The sequence below is a fragment of the Camelus ferus genome, chromosome 11 (assembly GCF_009834535.1).
Source record: "Camelus ferus isolate YT-003-E chromosome 11, BCGSAC_Cfer_1.0, whole genome shotgun sequence".
In the NCBI taxonomy this organism is placed as follows: domain Eukaryota; kingdom Metazoa; phylum Chordata; class Mammalia; order Artiodactyla; family Camelidae; genus Camelus; species Camelus ferus.
The window spans coordinates 76,470,824-76,488,434 of record NC_045706.1 but is presented as its reverse complement, the minus strand read 5'-3'; the positions used below and the strand labels follow the sequence as shown (position 1 = coordinate 76,488,434).

Sequence of the window (17,611 nt, the reverse complement as noted above, 5' to 3'; positions counted from 1 at the left end):
CTCACTGCTGCTCATTACTAAAGAAGTCTTTGTAGGTGGTGACCTCTGAGCAATCTGTGCTGGTGGCTGGGCCTTTGTAAATGGCCTAAATTAAGACACTTCCTGAGTGTGTGCACCCTGAATCAAGGGACAGGCACCTCCCATGCCAGAGTGATAGCAATGAATGCTAATCCCAAGGAAATGGAACAAAGAGTGACTGTGCTCAGTTTCTGAACAGCATACTACAGACTGAAATCATCCTGAAAGTCTGGAAGAGAAAAAACCATGGTGACTCTTTGTTATCCTAACTGATGATATTTGAATTATTGGAGGAACATACAAATGCAAAAATGAGATTTCTATTGTCCAAAAGATTTGGTTGGGTTTGGCTTTTAAAATCAGATCTTTAAACTGTTTTCTTTTCATCCCAGAATTGCAGTCTGTACCTGGGCAGTAACAGTGCTACATCTAACATCCTGCCGTGGGGGCATGGTGTCCAGTTCTGCTGCCCGAGCCTTTTTCTCCAGGCTGGAAGACCACACTGTGACACTAACTCTTATTTGCTTGTTTACAGAATAGTCTTTTGTAGACTATCTGTCACTTTCCTCCAAATATCAGTTTACTGGGAGTTATACTGGAATTGCAGACCTGATTGTTTCTCTGGGCATCGTTAAGAACAGGAAGCAACGTTCAGTCAAGTGTCTGAGGGCTGCCGGCCAGCAATGGGCTCTTGAATGACTTATGGGGCACAGAGAACAGGTTAATAGGGTGAATTCTTCAATTTATACAGTGTCCTAAGGTAACTGACTTCTTCATATCTTTAATGGGATGCAAAAAAAGACAAGAAAAGACCACAACCAAAACAAACTAACGTATTTCTGAATGTACCTATGAAGGTAAATTTGCAGACACCTGGATGGATGTCCCCAACGCTGAAGAGTGTGGTTACAGCTCAGGAGGAGAGTGTGACGGGGTGCTGCTTGAGGGGAGATGCCTCCCCCATCTTTCCTGCTGAGCATTTCAGAGTAAGAATGTATTTCTGTATTACTGTCAAAATTAAAAATACATGAAATGTGCAACAATCTTATCAGTGACTTTGGAGCTGAGGCCTAGGCTGGACTGAACGCCGCACAGGAAATGGCCTCCCTCCTTGTCTGTGGGGCCGGGCCTGTGTGTATCTGCCTGCTTTCCTCTCTTTAACTCCCTCCTCTGGCTCCAGGTGCTGCGCAGAAGGGCTGTTCACACCCCCACTGAACTTCATGTCAAAGCTCTAGAGCATTCACGGCAGGAGCTGGTCTCTGTGTCAGCCGCCTCACCCTCGCCTCTCTGATCAGAGCAACGCTGTGAATAACCCAGCCTTGAGCATTCTTATCACTGACCTGGAAGGTTCTAAAGCATTTAAACTGTGCGGGATATAGATGGTAACGTTGCTCCTAAGCATCCTATTCCGACTTGGGTAGTACTTTCCAAAGGCCACAGACCTGGCCCAGAAAAACCTAAAAGATGCCGTTGGTCATCATGCAGAACCAAGGAATAAATTATATTTCCCAAACTGAATGCTCGGACTGTAACACCTTATTATTTAAGCATCTCAAAACATCTCCAGTTGTGTGTCAGATTTCAGGTCAGTCAAACTGGCCTTGATTTAAGAGTGGCACAATGGACCTGAGTTCTAGTCCTGGCACAATTATTTACTAGCATGATCTGGGGCAAGTTAATTAGCCTTGATACTCTCATTTTCCAGAGGAGACACGATGGTACCTGCCATGCCTTTCTTATGGGGTTGTTTGGAGGGCCAAGTGTTCTGAAGACACGCTGAACGGGGATGACAGGGACAGGGCCTTAATTCTGCAGCCTACATTTTCAAGGAGGAGCAGAGGGCTCCCTTTTACACGTAAGAGGACCCACTGTACTTTACAGGGCTGGTGGTTAACAACACAGTAAGAGCCATGTGCTGGGGACCCTGTTACGAGTGGGAAGTTCCCTGGATCTGCAGGGGGAAGAGTCCAGTGTGCACCAGATGACAGGTCACCAAACCTCCGTGAGTTGCTTCTCTCCATCTACACAATGGGCCAAAACTTCATCGCCTTGGTGAGGAATGTGCAGTCAATTACATACAAAATGGGAGTGGAGATTTTCAAGAGTTCACAATTGTTAAGAGGAGCAATGAGAAAAGGAATGCGTCTACCTTGTATTCTGTTCCTGTACCAGCCAGTTTCATGAATGAAAAATACTGCGGCCACATGAGTAACAAAGGCTGCTGTGGCCACCAAGTCATCAGCCGCTACCACCACCCCGACAGCCAGCGGAGGGAACGCAGGATGGACACAAGCAGGCGGCCCGGCCTCTGCAGCTCCCCCAACCCCCCAAGCGGTATGCCCTGAGGGGACTCAGGATGGGAAAGAACAGGACACTGGTCCTAGAGAGCTAGGTGCACATCGAAGGAATGCTTTCAGTGAGCCCAGACCTTGCACCTTCTCACACACAGAAAAGCACTAAATTCCTTAACTTGAAATATCTGGTTTTCTTTGATTAACAGTAGTCTTTTGATGGTTTGACTATCTGTCTTAGTTGCAAAACTCCCTGTATATCCTGGCTTCTCCCTTGCCTCTTTGGAACAGCCTCTTAGAGCATCTGAGAGGCTGTGTCCCAGGCTTGAGTCCTCAGGAAGTCTGCCAAATAAAGCTTAACTCTCAACTTTCACGTTGTGCGTTTTATTTCAGATGACGCCTGTATACTACGGTGTTATCCAGAACTGCAGGAGAACAGGTGGGGTTTGTGCAGCTTGGAATCTTTAACCACAAACATCTGTTTCTGATCAAACCTCTCCCTCCTGCCCAAACACCTTCCACGGTCCCCACAAGCTAGAAAGAAGCTGAACCCCAGCTGCTCACTTCTGTCTGACTCTGAGCTAGCCTTGCACCAACGTGCCCCTGCTTCCACTTACAGACCCATTCTTAGCCAGAACACACTGCTTCTCAGACACCGAATGCTCCCTGAAATTTCCTGCCTCACTGTTCACCCACCACTTACAATGCTCGGTCCCATTTTTACGTGTCCCAGTCTTCAGGATTTAATTCAAATGTCACTTTCCCCATGATCTTTCTTCGAGTTCTACATTCTGAAGTACTCTCCCTGTTCTTTAGAAGTCCACAGAGCTTTGCCATTTCACTATTTCTACCTTTTGTTAGTGTTGTCTGTGGGCACCATTTACCATCCCTGTGACACTGTAAGCTCAAGGGTGAGGCCCAGTTTGTCTCAGCCACTTAGAACCTTCACAGCGTGGCCCAAGGCGCACTGAACAGTCACGTAACCACGGTCACTTAGCAGAGACTTGGGCAAAGAGGAAGGGTGAACCAGCAAACGAGTGAGAGGAAGAGCCTGCCCTCGGCGGGTACGGACAGGACAGGAGCGTCAGAAGGAGACTCCAGCTGGAGCCCTCCTTAGGAGACTGTGGATTTGAGATAAACAAGCATCGTCAGCAACCCATGGAATTCCGAAGGAGAAGCGCCCAGTGATCGTTAAGTCATTGTGCGGCTAAGTGCATAAGTGCAGAGATGCTTTGCAGGACTCAGCATCAGGACCACCACACAGGTTCCACTGCAGTGCTTCCCCTGAAGTTCTGCAGGGTCGAAGCTAAGGCACGAAGTCTCTGGAATCGACTGGCTGCAAGTGTCTGTCAGGGTCTGCTGCTTCCCAAGGACAGCAGGGCTGAGAGCGGGACAGCGAGGACTGCCCGGGTCCCCACGCCAGGGCTGCTCAGAACTCGCTGGCAGCGTCAGGCTCGGGGAGACTGGAGACAAGAGGCCAGACTGGATGACCGCTAAGCGTCATTCTAACTGCGATTCCAGACCCCTGGGTGCTTTCCTGGCTCTCCGGGGCCAACATGAAGGATTTGTCAAATGTATCATTTCATTGGCTCTAAACAGACTCTTTAAAGGTAAGCATGGAAATGAAAGAAAAGCAAGATCTAATCTACTGAGCTGACTTCGTGGCTTGAAATGTGAAAACCACGGCTTGAAACTCTGACTCTGAGGTCCAGAACCAGACTTCCCTCATCTCTGGCCCATAGGGTGCCTTCACTCTTAGAAGGATGTCAAGAAGTTGTTACATGAACGGGTCTCTGAGCGAGAAGAATCATCTCCTGGACGCACTGCCCCAGCGATTGTAGGGTGCAGAGAACACCTGCTGAGCGACACCCAGAGTCTGCACAGATTCATGCTCTGATGTCTTCACTGAAGGAAGATTAAGGGAAGGAAGAAAGGGAAGAAAGGCAGAGCTGGCGCTGCTCACTTTCAAACAAAAGGCACAGGAATGAGCCGGCAGGGAGAATCCGGAAAGACGGCAGGGCAGCCTGGGCTCGGGCCAGCCAGTGGGAGCGCCACGGGACTTACGCTTTATCACTGCCGGACAAACGTGGACACGGGGAGACGAGAAATCAACACGGCAATTTAAGGTAACAGGGTACTTCTCCCTTGGTCCCCAGCCCCACCACCTGAGCCTTCACCAGGTATGTCCTCTGACATCTCCAAGCAACACAGGCGAACGGGGGGCCCACACCTTCACTTCATGCCCATACCAACAACACTGATCTTACACACACCACCGCGCCGCACGTTGAACTCCAGCCTCACTGGATGCAGCTGAAGCCCCTTTTCCTAGTGAGTCTTACGACAGCTGTACCCAGCAAGTGTCACTGAGGACTTGCTCCGTCCATATCAGGCTAGCACAAAGGGAGGTGACCGCAGTCTGTGGCACCGGCCGCATGGACACTGTAAGCTTCGAGATCGTGTGTCAAGTGTCGGACCACAGGTCTGAGCAGAGAGCCACAGAAAGCAAGCTGCTTATTCTGCCAAGAGTGAGAGGTAGAGTCTGGGGAGGACTCAGAGGAGGGGAGGTCGGAGCAGGGCTCTGGGGAGTAAGGTAAGGGGTGTTCAGGTGATGGGACTAGGGGACCGTGGCCGCCAGGAGCAGGTGAGGGCCGGATGCTTTGGGGACTGCTGAGTGGCCGGCTGTGTTTTGTCGCCTCAAGGCTCATGGTGCAGGTGGGGCAGGAATAAGTTGAGACGGAGCTGAGACGGAACTCAAGTATCATGGTAGGAGCCGGCTCTGTCCTGGGCAGGTGAACACGTGCCACAGCACAGACTCTCTTAACTGCTGAGTGCATGTGGAGCTGGTCCTCCATGGTGTTTGTGGTGTGGAATTATCTCGCTGGAAGGGAACTCAGGCTATTTACCCTCAACCCACTAATTTTATACATGAGGAAACAGAATTGTAAGTCATTTGGTTAAACGGGTCTTTTCCCAGGGACTGGAGGGAACTCAGCCTATCTGCATATAGATCGAAAGCAATCTCCCTGCTGCTGCTGGATGCAATGGCATTTGGTCAAAAAGAAAAACAGCTCCCTATTTACAGTGAGCAGGAAGGAAGAGCAGGGGTAGGTGGGTGTGCCCGACAACCTCACTATTCAAGACGCAGAGGAGTTCAGTACAAAGGTAGCTTTGCCGTGGACCCCTTCCCAGGGAGCTGGGCTGCAGCGGTGAGTGCCAGGAGGACTTGGTAATGAGGCAGTTTTATGCCGACAACACTCACATAAGCCAGAGCTTCTGGACCCCACGGGGCACCTTTGAACTCAGTCACAAAGAGCACAAGTAGAGTCCTTGGGGACTGAAAGAAAATCCTCCTCAGTGAGGGACGGCTAGGGACAATACACTTGGGGGTAAAGGCCGACCCACGGATACCCTTGGTCTGAGAGTGTCAGCTTTCTTCCTGGGGTCTCAATCTGACCTCCACTAGGACGCAGCTCACCGGTAACGTGACGGGGACAGGCTCCGAGGAGTCGCCGCCTGCGGGACCCTGAGAAGCCTTTCCTCTCCTCTGGCTCCTTCCCTCACAGGGGCTGGCCCCTAATCTCCCCGGGTGTCCCGCTCTGAGTGGGGGCAAGGCCTGGGTGTCTCTGCATGAGCAGCCAAGAAATCTGCTGAGAAAGAGCTCATCCTGAAGGAGCACAGGGTCAAGGTCACGAGCTCAACCCAAGGAAGAAGCTTCACTTCCACAGGGAGGGACCAAGTCATCGCCTCTGGTTCAGCCCCGGCCCAGAGGGCAGGAAGGTGGCCCGAGTCAAGTCAGTACGGAAGCAGAGATGCACCGTGTCTGGGAGAATGAAGTGCCCCCGTGCTCAGGCAGGCGAGGGTGCCCACTGAGCACGCTCTAGCACGGAACGGGCCAGTGCAGGGCTTCCACATTTCCAAGAATGAAGACAGATGCCAGGAATTCTGCAAAGGGGAACGCGATTCAACGTTGAGAAGGCAGCCGTGGAAATCCAGGAGTCCTCAGAGGCAGCACAGACGCCCAGGATCGTGTGCTTCTCATCCGACGCCGTGGCAGCCACTTGACCCTGAAGATCCAGGGACGAGGCAGCTGGCTGGCATCCAAGCCGTGGGCAAGCACTGCCTCCTGGAGATCGGGCACACGCGGCAGGCGTCTCTCAAGTGCTTCTACCAGGGAACAACGGTAAGTGACAGATTCTGTCCTAGACCACAAGCAGGTAGAGCGAGCTTTCCCGTAAAGGTCAGGAACAAAAACGTAAGCATGATGTGATGGCCCTTCCGAAAATATGCAGAGAAAGCCTAACCCACAGAGAGTCCTGCTTGCTCTTGGGGGAAGACGCTTCTGAGAGGAAACACAATTCTAACTACTTTCTGCGTATTCTGTTTTTATCTTAAACTTTTTCTTATTGAGTTATAGTCATTTTACAATGTTGTGTCAAATTCCAGTGTAGAGCACAATTTTTCAGTTACACATGAGCATACATATATTCACTGTCACATTTTTTTTGGTCCATTTTTGGATTGGGTTGTTTGTTTTTTTCTTATTAAGTCGTATGAGCTGCTTATATATTCTGGAGATCAAGCCTTTGTCAGTTCCATCTTTTGCAAAAATTTTCTCCCATTCTGTAGGTTGTCGTTTTGCTTTACTTATGGTTTCCTTTGCTGTGCAGAAGCTTGTAAGTTTCATTAGGTCCTATTTGTTTATTCTTACTTTTATTTCTTCTAGGAGAAAATTTTTGAGATGTATGTCAGATAATGTTTTGCCTATATTTTCCTCTAGGAGGTTTATTGTACCTTGTCTTATGTTTAAGTCTTTGATCCATTTTGAGTTGATTTTTGTGTATGGTGTAAGGGAGTGTTCTAGCTTCATTGTTTTACATGCTGCTGTCCAGTTTTCCCAACACCATTTGCTGAAGAGACTGTCTTTATTCCATTGTATGTTCTTGCCTCCTTTGTCGAAGATGAGTTGACCAAAACTTTGTGGGTTCATTTCTGGGCTCTCTGTTCTGTTCAATCGGTCCATGTGTCTGTTTTTGTACCAATACCATGCTGTCTTGGTGACTGTAGCTCTACAGTATTATTGTTTGAAGTCTGGGAGAGTTATTCCTTCAGCCTCTTTCTTTTTCTTCAGTGATGCTTTGGCAATTCTAGGTCTTTTGTGGTTCTATATAAATTTTTATGTTCTAGTTCTAGTTCTATGACTTGTTCCAGTTCTGTGAAATATCCTGGGCAATTTGACAGGGATTGCATTAAATCTGTAGTTTGCCTTGGGCAGTGTGACCATTTTAACAATATTGATTCTTCCAATCCAAGAGCATGGAATATCTTTCCATGTTTTAAAGTCTTCTTTAATTTCCTTCATCAGTGTTTTATAGTTTTCTGTGTATAATTCTTTCACCTCCTTGGTTAGATTTATTCCTAGGTATTTTATTACTTTGGGTGCTATTTTAAAGGGGATTGTTTCTTTACTTTCTTCTTCTGTTGATTTATCGTTAGTGTAAAGAAATGCAACTGATTTTTGAACGTTAATTTTGTAACCTGCTACCTTGCTGAATTCTTCAATCAGCTCTAGTAGCTTTTGTGTGGATCTTTTAGGGTTTTCTATATATAGTAACGTGTCATCAGCATATAGTGACACTTTTACCTCTTCTGTTCCAGCTTGGATCCCTTTTATTTCTCTCTCTTGCCTGACTGCTGTGGCTAGGACTTCCAGGACTAGGTTGAATAGGAGTGGTGAGAGTGGGCAGCCCTGTCTTGTCCCAGATTTTAGTGGGAAGCTTTTGAGTTTTTCACCATTGAGTACTATGCTGGCTGTAGGTTTGACATCTATAGCTTTTATTATGTTGAGATATGTTCCCTCTATACCCACTTCGGTGAGAGTTTTTATCATAAATGGGTGTTGAATTTTATCAAATGCTTTTTCTGCATCTATTGAGATGATCATGGGGTTTTTGTCCTTTCTCTTGTAGATGTCATGTATCACATTGACTGCTTTGCGTATGTTGAACCAGCCTTGTGTTCCTGGGATGAACCCCACTTGATCATGGTGTATGATCTTTTTTATGTGCTGCTGGATTCTATTTGCTAATATTTTGGTGAGGATTTTTGCATCTATGTTCATCAGTGATATTGGTCTGTAATTCTCTTTTTTGGTGGTGTCTTTGCCTGGTTTTGGTATATGTTCTGCTTATTCTTGATGAAATATAAAACCGTTGCCTTCAGTCTACATTGAACCCAGATCATCACATGGCACTTGGTAAATTATGTCCCCAGGGTGCTGCTGGCTAGGGGGCCCCTCATCCCACGGGCTGGCTCCGCTCCAGGGCAGGGCACCACCAGGCCTCACCCTGGCTGCTGGACTTCCGACTTAATTGTCAGAGAAGGGGTATTTGCCAAGCTAACTTTGAAACTGTAAATTACCCCTTCCTCAGGACTCTCAGCAGCTCCACAATCTCTCCGATACTCCTTCTATACTGGAGACAAAACTGTGAAGGATGAGATCTCATTTTTCTGCTCACATGTGTTAAGACTGCCAGAACACTTACCATCCTAGAGTTGGGAATAGCAACAGATTTGAAAAATTCATATACAAAGAAAAACGGTTCCTTCTAGTATTCTGACGGTGTGTCTGTTCTCGGGTCGGTCGAGAGGGTATTTATGAAGCGTTTGACCAGAAAGGCTTTGTGGAAGGCATGAGCCTCAGAGACCACCAGCCTCCCACTCCTCATCCGGGCCATCCAGGCTCTGAGGTGTAACCACGTCGGAGTTTCACCTCGTGAAGAAACTGCTCACGGGGAGTCAGAGGATGGCAGATGGAAATCAGACCTTAGAAAGCATCTGGCGCAACACCTGCCTGTCCAAACAGAGCCAAGCAAGCGCAGGCGTGAGCCGACTCGCCCACAGCCTTCCGGCGACCCCGACTCCCGGCCCCGGCTGCTTCCTCTGGTTCTGCTGCTGGCGCCCTTCTCTGGGTGACTGACATGCGATGGGAAAGTAAACAGTGCAGCACTGTACAGCGTTACCGTGTCTTAAATGTGCTTTTAAAATACAAAGCCCACATTAAATTAAAAAAAAAAAGAAAGAAAACAAGCACAAAGGCAAAAACTCCTCATGAAGTGAAAAGGGGAACTTTCTACCTCCTCAGCCAACTGGCACTAAGCGTTCTGAAACTGGGACTGAGGAAGCACCGAACCGAAACAGCAGTTCAGGGCGGTGAGAGGCTGCAGTCCTGCGGGGACCACGTGCCAGCAGCGCCCGTAGCTCAGGGACGTCATCCGTCCCCCAGCGGCCACGTGACGGGCGTCACTGTACGCGGCCGCACTTCTCTGGAAGCAACCCGCACCCAGGCGCGCTCTGCCGACACACTTCGTTTCTGAGTCCTGGGGACCCACGTGGAGGTGTGCACCCGCTGCGCTAAGGGAAGCCCATTTTGGCCGAGTGTGAAAGGTAAAGAATGTGACGTACTTTCCAGCCATTACCTCTTTTAATCCTTACGACAGCCCCCGAAGTACATACTTCAATGTTTATCTGACAGACATAGGAATAGAAGCTCAAAAAGAATCTCCCCAAACACGGAGCCAGTGAACAAGCAGGAAGGGTTAGCTGAGTTCTCTCTGACTTGAAACCTCATGGTATTTCAAAAGGGACACTTCACAGGCTGCCTTACAGTGTCAGGGCATGGGTATCACTTTACCATTAAAAAGAATTCTTAGAAAGAGACGCAGAGATTCCAAGTATTGAGCCTTGTAAGGTCTCTACGAGTAGAGGCGGGCTCAGTGCTTGGGTGGGGAAAGGAATTCTTACTAGCAGGAAGCCCGTCTGTCAGACAGGCACTCATCTCATCCTCAGAGCGCTCAAGGGAGGAGGGGAGCACCGCTGTTCTCTCCTTTTTAGAGACAGCAAACTGAGCACAGAGAGGCTGAATAACTGGCTCAAGGTCACACAGCTCGTCAGTGGCAGGGCTGGGTGTGAAACAGGTGGTCGGCTCCAGAGACCCTGCTTCCCCTGCCCTCCCCAACCTGGGCAGACAATGCCGGCTGGAGTTTTTTAGGAAGCCTGACACAAAGCCTGGCACAGTGGAACAGAGCTGAGAAGCAGTGCGGTTGAACTATGGGCAGTAAGACACGGTATCAGACAGCCGGTGCTCCCGAACCCCACGGTGGCTGGAGGATGTCCTGACCTCAGTGGAAACTAAGCTAATCAATCCCAGAAGCTCTAAAGTTCCCTGGGGGGAGGGAGGGAGACAGCAGAGTCTCAGAAGCAGTCATTTTTCTTACCTTGTAACTGAAGAAACTGCGGCTCACAGAGGCCAAGATTCCCACCACCGGGATCAGAACTGCTGGTTCCACACATACCAACACGGACAGTCCACTGCCCACACCTTCCACAAAAGGAAGGAAACAGTTCAAACCACACCACATAATACCAAAAACAAACGCAAGCTGCAATAAAGACATCTCAAGAAAGCCAGTGTCCGCACCCCGGCTGTGGCCAGTCACTCCTGGCTGCATCCCTCAGAGCGAACGCCAGCATCTACCACCCAGGCCACCCACAAGTCCCTCTGGCTCTCCTCTGGTATGCCCAGAATCCTTGTCCGAGCTGCGGTCACCTCGCACGGCACCTCCGAGTCTCCCTGCTTCCGCCTGGGCATCCCACCATGTATACATGTGTGTTTATGTGTGTGTGTATGTGTGCATGTGTGTTGGTGTGTGTATGTGTATATGTATGTATATACCTGTGTATATCTATGTGTATATATGTATGTGCATGTGTATATGTACACCTGTGTTTATGTGTGTTTATACATGTGTATGTGTGTATGTGTATGTATGAGTCTGTAATTGCATGTGTATATTATATGCATATATGTGTATATATGTCTCTGCATGCATGTTCATACATGTGCGCACACATATGTGTAGTGCGTGTATACATGCGTTTATACACATATACGTGTGTATATGTCTCTCTGTGTGTGCACATGTGGATACGTATGTGTGTGTATTTGTTTTTCCTAGCAGGAACATGAGCTCCACGAGAGTGGGGCCTTGTCGAATCCATCAATGCATCCTCTCTGTCTAGAATAAAGCCTGAAACATAGTAGATGCTCAATAAAGATACATTTAATGAGGAACGAATGATTTAGGATCATAACAGTGAGTCTGAAATGCAAAGAGAAAATTAAATTCTCTCCCATAGAGAATAAAACTTTAAACAATTACATGGAGTACTTCATAATGTTTCTTTAGTTAAAGCACATTAAAATTATCCTAGCAGTTAACACTTAGGTACCATAAAAATCTTTGTGGTTCAATACGATCTATTGCCTAAAATGTACGGACAGTCGAGGTTTTATTGTTAGGTGGAAACTATGTCGCATCTTCTTAGTGAGGTAAATCTGTACTTTATAGAGATTTTCTTAGTCTCTGTGCATAGTGAAACTGACGATGGCTACTAGGTTTATCCACTCACTTAGCAAAAATAACATGAGAAATAGCCAATGTTTATTACCATATGCTCTTCACAGGTTCTGCTCTAAAACCGTCACCTGTTCTGGTTTGTTTAGTCCTTAGACTAATCTCTGCAACAAGAACTATCATTACCTCCAATTCACCAGTGAAGAAACCGAGACCCTCCCGAAACATCTGCATGCAGCCGGGGCACGAAGGACAACATGGGCGCTCCTCTCTCCAGGCACCCGCTCCCCAGCGTCGCCCTGGTGTGCCAGGCCCTGAGTGACAGGGTACGTGCCGTGATGGACCAGAGGAGGGGCACCGGGGACGATGGAGGCAGGGGGCCTCCTGGGCAAGGAGTCAGTCCCTTCTTCCATCTCATTAGCATGTGTTATTAAAATTATAACTTCCACTGTAATGCTGGGGTCATTTGCCTCGTGGACTGATCCAGGTTCTCCCTGTTCCCCAGAGCCTCCTGCTGAGCACAGGGAGAGGGGCTATTTCGGTAGTGAGGGGTCTGAGCCCTGCTGGGTGGCTCTGTGGGTGGCCTTAAGTCCAGCCTCGCCTGCCGCACTTCCGCCAGGTTTTTCCTGAATCTGAAGAGGCAGTGTCTCCGGGGAGTATATTTTTGAATTTCTCCATATGCTGTTGTTTGCCTCCTCACATAGATTGCCAGTAAAACTTGGGAGTTCCACCGCAGGCTGGCTCTGCAACTTGTGCTCAGTGTTGGCCCAGAAAGGAGTGCATTATTATTACTTCCACTGCTTCGTGTCGGCCCCTCTGTGTGGAAACGATACTTTCTTGCATTTCCCCTCAATATACTGATGTGCCGTCTCTCATCTCATTTCACCCGCAGTCCTTGTATTTCTCACAGGTTTCTTTTATTCATGATTGCGCCTGCTTCCACCCCATGTCAAAAATCTAAGAGTGTCTGCTTCTATATTTACTACAAAGCTTCTCTATTGGTTACTTTGCCTGATTGTTCCCATTTTTCCAATCCTGTGAATTAAGATAATTTTTTTTTTTGCCTGTTTGGTTCTCTCCCGTAGTCCTCTCCTTAAAATACCTGCTGCACTGACCTTGGTGTAGTCAGACAATGGCTGTCACACGGCACTGAAACCAGAGGAAGGCAGAGAGGCTCTGATGTGGAAGGGCCTGCCACCACCTTGAGCCATACAGTGTAATTTGCAGTCACGTTTAAGTACGCCGACTGAGCCTGTGAATCTTACGTCTGCCGTGTCTAGAGAATACAACAAGTAGTGGCGTAGGACAGCAAGAGCGCCCCACGCGCAGCTGGACGGGGTCGGGGAGCAAGTGTGAGCAACTCTTAAAGATACATTTTTAAATCCAGATGAAATGTACATAACACGAAGTCATCATCTGGACAGTTTTTAAGTGCACACATCATTCAGTGGCTTTGGGTACATCCGTACTGTCAGGCAACCATCACCACCACCCATCTCCAGAGCTGTCTCCACCCCGCAAACGGAACTCTGCACCCACTTACCAGTGACCTTCCACTCTCCCCAGCCCCCAACAACTCCCACGGGTCTGCTTTCTCTCTCTGTGGATGTGACTCCTCTAGGGACCTCCTGTGAGTGGAACAACACACTGTCTGCCCTTTGGTGACGGCTTATTTCCCAGCGCCATGTCCTCAACGTTCATGCGCGCTGCAGCAGGTGCCAGCGTCTTCCTCCTTCTTAAGGCTGAATGATGGTCACTGTATGGACATGCCACATTTTGTTTATTCGTTTGTGTGTCCACGGGCACACAGGGCTCTGGCCTAGGAGTACCATGCACAGAGTAAACGGAAAGGCTGAGAAAGGAACGGTGGGGGGGGGGGTGGGACACCCTCCAGCCTAGAACACAGAGTAGGGGCCAGAAAAATGAGGAGAAGGCTGTGTAACTGATATAAAACATTAAAGACCACAATTCGAATGTTTCTGCAAAGAAATCATGACAATGAAGACATGGTGCATTTCTCAGCACTAAGGAGACACCCAGGGGGCCGTGTGTCCCGTGAGGGCTAGCTCTGCACACCAATCTGACACAGCGAGCGGGTGCCCCAGCACCCGGGGCACGCAGTAGAGTCTGTCAAACACACGAACGAACGGTCTCCTCCAGGCACCGCAGACTCACACAGCCACAAAGACGCCTGCCACTGGTGAAGACGGGCTGAACGGGAAAGCTGGCGCTGCGGGTTTGCTTCAAGGAAGAAGGCTGACTGGCACAGACGTAAGAAGTAGGAAAGGAACTGGATCAGAAATACACTAAGAAGGAAGAATCTGTGGGACAACAGGCTACAGCTCTGTGGCGAGCATGCTGTTTACGTCTATTCACAAAGCCCCAGTGTGTCAGTTTGCCCTGAGTTACTTTACCTGCCTCTGACCAACGCGAGTTTTAACAGGTGTTCGTTTCTTTCCGTCTGCCCTGATATCGCTGCTCCCAGTCACTACCTTTCTTTCACGAGGCTTGCCTATAGTGAATGTCGTCCTGTGAAGGTACTTGTAACCCTAAGGGACACAGAAAGCAGGACCCTGATTAATGGATGTGCTAATTTTGTTTTCTTAGACCAGTCGATCTTTACCTCTTCCAGGGCAAAATCAGGAAACAATGCATTCGTGAATTATCTTCTGTTTGTTGACAAACAGTAGAGGGTTTATCTTCTCCCCCTAACTTTGTGATCATGTGCCGGCAGTCCAGGGATGTGACGGGCACTGCACTAGTACTGAGAGCTGGGATTTGGTCGTTTTCCATGTTACGTCCTGAAAGAAGGCATCGGCCACACCTCCATGCTGGAAACGCCTCCTTGTGTGCTCGTGGCCTACACGGAGGACGGTCAACACATCCAGTGACTACTGTCCCGCGTGCGCTGCCCCAGCACAGTGTCACTGGCGATGGAACCACCAGGTTCTCAACCCTGGACTCAGGATACAGAAGAAGTGTCTCAGAGTAGAGAGCAAGGATACCTCGTGAACGTGGCACGAGAAACGAGCGAGGGGAGGCCTGGCCTTCCACAGGCAGCAGATGGCCACGCAGGCTCGGGACGCGGGGGCCCAGGCGCGGGGCTGCTACCCGGAGCTGTTTGCTTCGGGTGTCTGGGAAGGGTCGGAGTCTGATCCAGCTGCACCCACAGTCGCCCACTTACAGTTTCCTCCCTTAGTGCCATTCGACGCTCTGCCTGCCACCTGTCTCTTCAATTCCTTTTAGAAAACCACTTTGTCCCTAGTTTGTCATTTTATTTTAAAAATGTGTTCTGGGCAGGGAGGGGGTAGCTCAGTGGCAGAGCATGTGCTTAGCAGGCACAAGGTCCTGGGTTCAATCCCCATCACCTCCATTGAAAATAAGTTAAGTCTGGACATATGCCCAGAAGTGGGATTCCTGGGTCACATGGTAAGTCTCTTCCTAGTCTTTTGAGGAATCTCCACACTGTTTTCCACAGTGGCTGCACCAAACTGCATTCCCACCAGCAGTGTAGGAGGGCTCCCTTTTCCTCACAGCCTCTCCAGCATTTGTCATTTGTGAATTTTTGAATGATGGCCATTCTGACTGGTGTGAGGTGATACCTCATTGGAACCCTACTTCAGGATGACACCTGCACCCCAATGTTCATAGCAGCACTATTTACAATAGCCAAGACATGGAACAGCATAAATGTCCATCAACAGATGACTGGATAAAGAAGATGTGGTATATTTATACAATGGAATACTACTCAGCCATAAAAACCGACAACATAATGCCATTTACAGCAACATGGATGCTCCTGGAGAATGCCATTCTAAGTGAAGTAAGCCAGAAAGAGAAAGAAAAAATACCATATGAGATCTATGTGGAATCTAAAAACAAAACAAACAAACAAAAAACAAAGCGTAAATACAGGACAGAAATAGACTTACAGACAGAGAATACAGACTTGTGGTTGCCAAGGGGGTGGGGGGTGGAAAGAGATAGACTGGGATTTCAAAATTGTAGAGTAGATAAACAAGATTATACTGTATAGCACAGGGAAATATATACAAGATCTTACGGCAGCTCACAGAGAAAGGAATGTGACAATGAATATATATATGTTCATGTGTAACTGAAAAATTGTGCTCTACACTGGAATTTGACACAACATTATGAAATGATTATAAATTAATAAAAAATGTTTTAAAAAAAGTAAGTCAATAAAATCCAATTACCTACCCCCCCAAAAAAAGAAAAACAAAAAAAGTCTTTTTTAATTTAAAAAAATGTGTTCTGAAGAAAAAAAGAGGACACTAATGAACTCAACTACTAAACAGAAGCAGACTCAGAGACGAAGTAAACAAACATGGTTACCAGGAGAAAGAGGGTGGGAAGGGATACATCTGGGAGTTTGAGATTTGCAAATGTTAACCACTGTATATATAAATAGATAAAAAATAAATTTCTTCTCCACAGCACAGGGAACTATATTCAATATCTTATAATAACCTTTAATGAAAAAGGATATGAAATGAATATATGTGTATACACACACACACACACACGACAAGGACATTAGGTCGTACACCAGAAATTGACTTCAATTAAAAAGTAAAATAAAATAAAAATTTAAAAACTAAAAAAATTTTTAAAATAAACAAAAAGTGTCCTGGAGTTGTCTTTTTCTGCCCCTCCTACGTGAAATACCTCACAGAAACTCCTTACTTCTGAGATAAATAATTTATTTTATCAACATCATAAATTTGTAACTGTTTTTGAATTTTTTAATTGAAGTACAGTCAGTTACAACGTGTCAGTTTCTGGCGTACAGCATCGTGCCCCAGTCATGCATACACATGTATTCATTTTCAGGTTCTTTTTCATTAAGGGTTATTACAAGTATTAAATATAGTTCCCTGCGTGAACTGTTTCTTAAAAATGATCCCCACTCGTAAGTTACCTCACGGGGAGTATTCTGAGTAACCAGCGATAACATATTATTCTGACCACCCTGACCTGAGGCTGCCAGGGAAGGGAACAGGGACAAAGGCACAGATACAGGGACGCACAGAAGTGAGCGAAGGCCAGGCTATGCGAGTGGCCCTCCCGGAGCAAGGCTGGGGATGTCATCATCATCAGTGCGTCCACTTTCCTGGGAGCATTAGCTCCACCCTGCTTAAGGGCACGAGGCATGACCATATGGTGCCTGGAGGCCTCTTCTGGCTCCATTATTTCATAAGGCTCCATTATTTCTTACGTTCCCAGCCGAATGTCATGATGTCACCAATTCCAAGTCTCCGTTTCTGAGGGGTATCACTCTATGTGCCTCCCTCATCAAGTCTTGTTAAAAATTAGATATGATGACATAAGACCCAATGCCTTGAAATTAATGTATGCACTGCTGAACAGATACTAGAGATCATCAGGTCGCGTACAGTGACAGTGACCGCACTTTGACAGAAACCTGTTGTGGACTTCCTGCCTCTGGCTTGCAGCGGTTCACTCGTCTCTGAGCGCCTGACCGCACAGCTCCTTCCGACAGAAGCGTCTCCTCCTCCTGGTTATTACACTAGTGTTTTCTTTTCTGAGACCAGAGTTCTAGTCTTTTCTTTGCCACTTTACAACTGCGGGAAAACTACAACTGTTGGGTTTGGTTCTCCATGCATGTCCTCTTTTTTCTTTTTACTAATTTTTAAAACTGTTTCATTGCTACTCTGGGTACCTACATTACGTAGGTAATGATGCAGACAATGCAAATTTCCCAGGCTCCTCAAAGGCACAACTTAATGAAAGACATTTCCATGTCTCACTTACCATCAATGATGTTAGTGTCCATAACAAAAGTTTAACTCCTACTGGTTATTTATACATATTTCTTGCTTCGCATGTTAGTGTGAA

At 47.6% G+C, this 17,611-nt stretch overlaps 1 protein-coding gene across 11 annotated transcripts in view; it reads right to left on the bottom strand.

Moving 5' to 3' along the window:
- Window positions 1–17,611, bottom strand: part of CHRM3 (cholinergic receptor muscarinic 3) — a 469,218-nt gene that overhangs the window by 81,740 nt on the left and 369,867 nt on the right. The window contains exon 4 of one of the 11 annotated variants that reach the window (XM_032491931.1): window positions 14,140–14,274. The exons of 9 other annotated variants lie outside the window; for them this stretch is intronic. The gene's annotated coding sequence lies outside the window, so the exon portion shown is untranslated. Of the gene's footprint in view, window positions 1–10,585; window positions 10,608–14,139; window positions 14,275–17,611 lie in introns of those variants that run through there. One more of the 11 variants, XM_032491939.1, reaches the window with a different exon arrangement.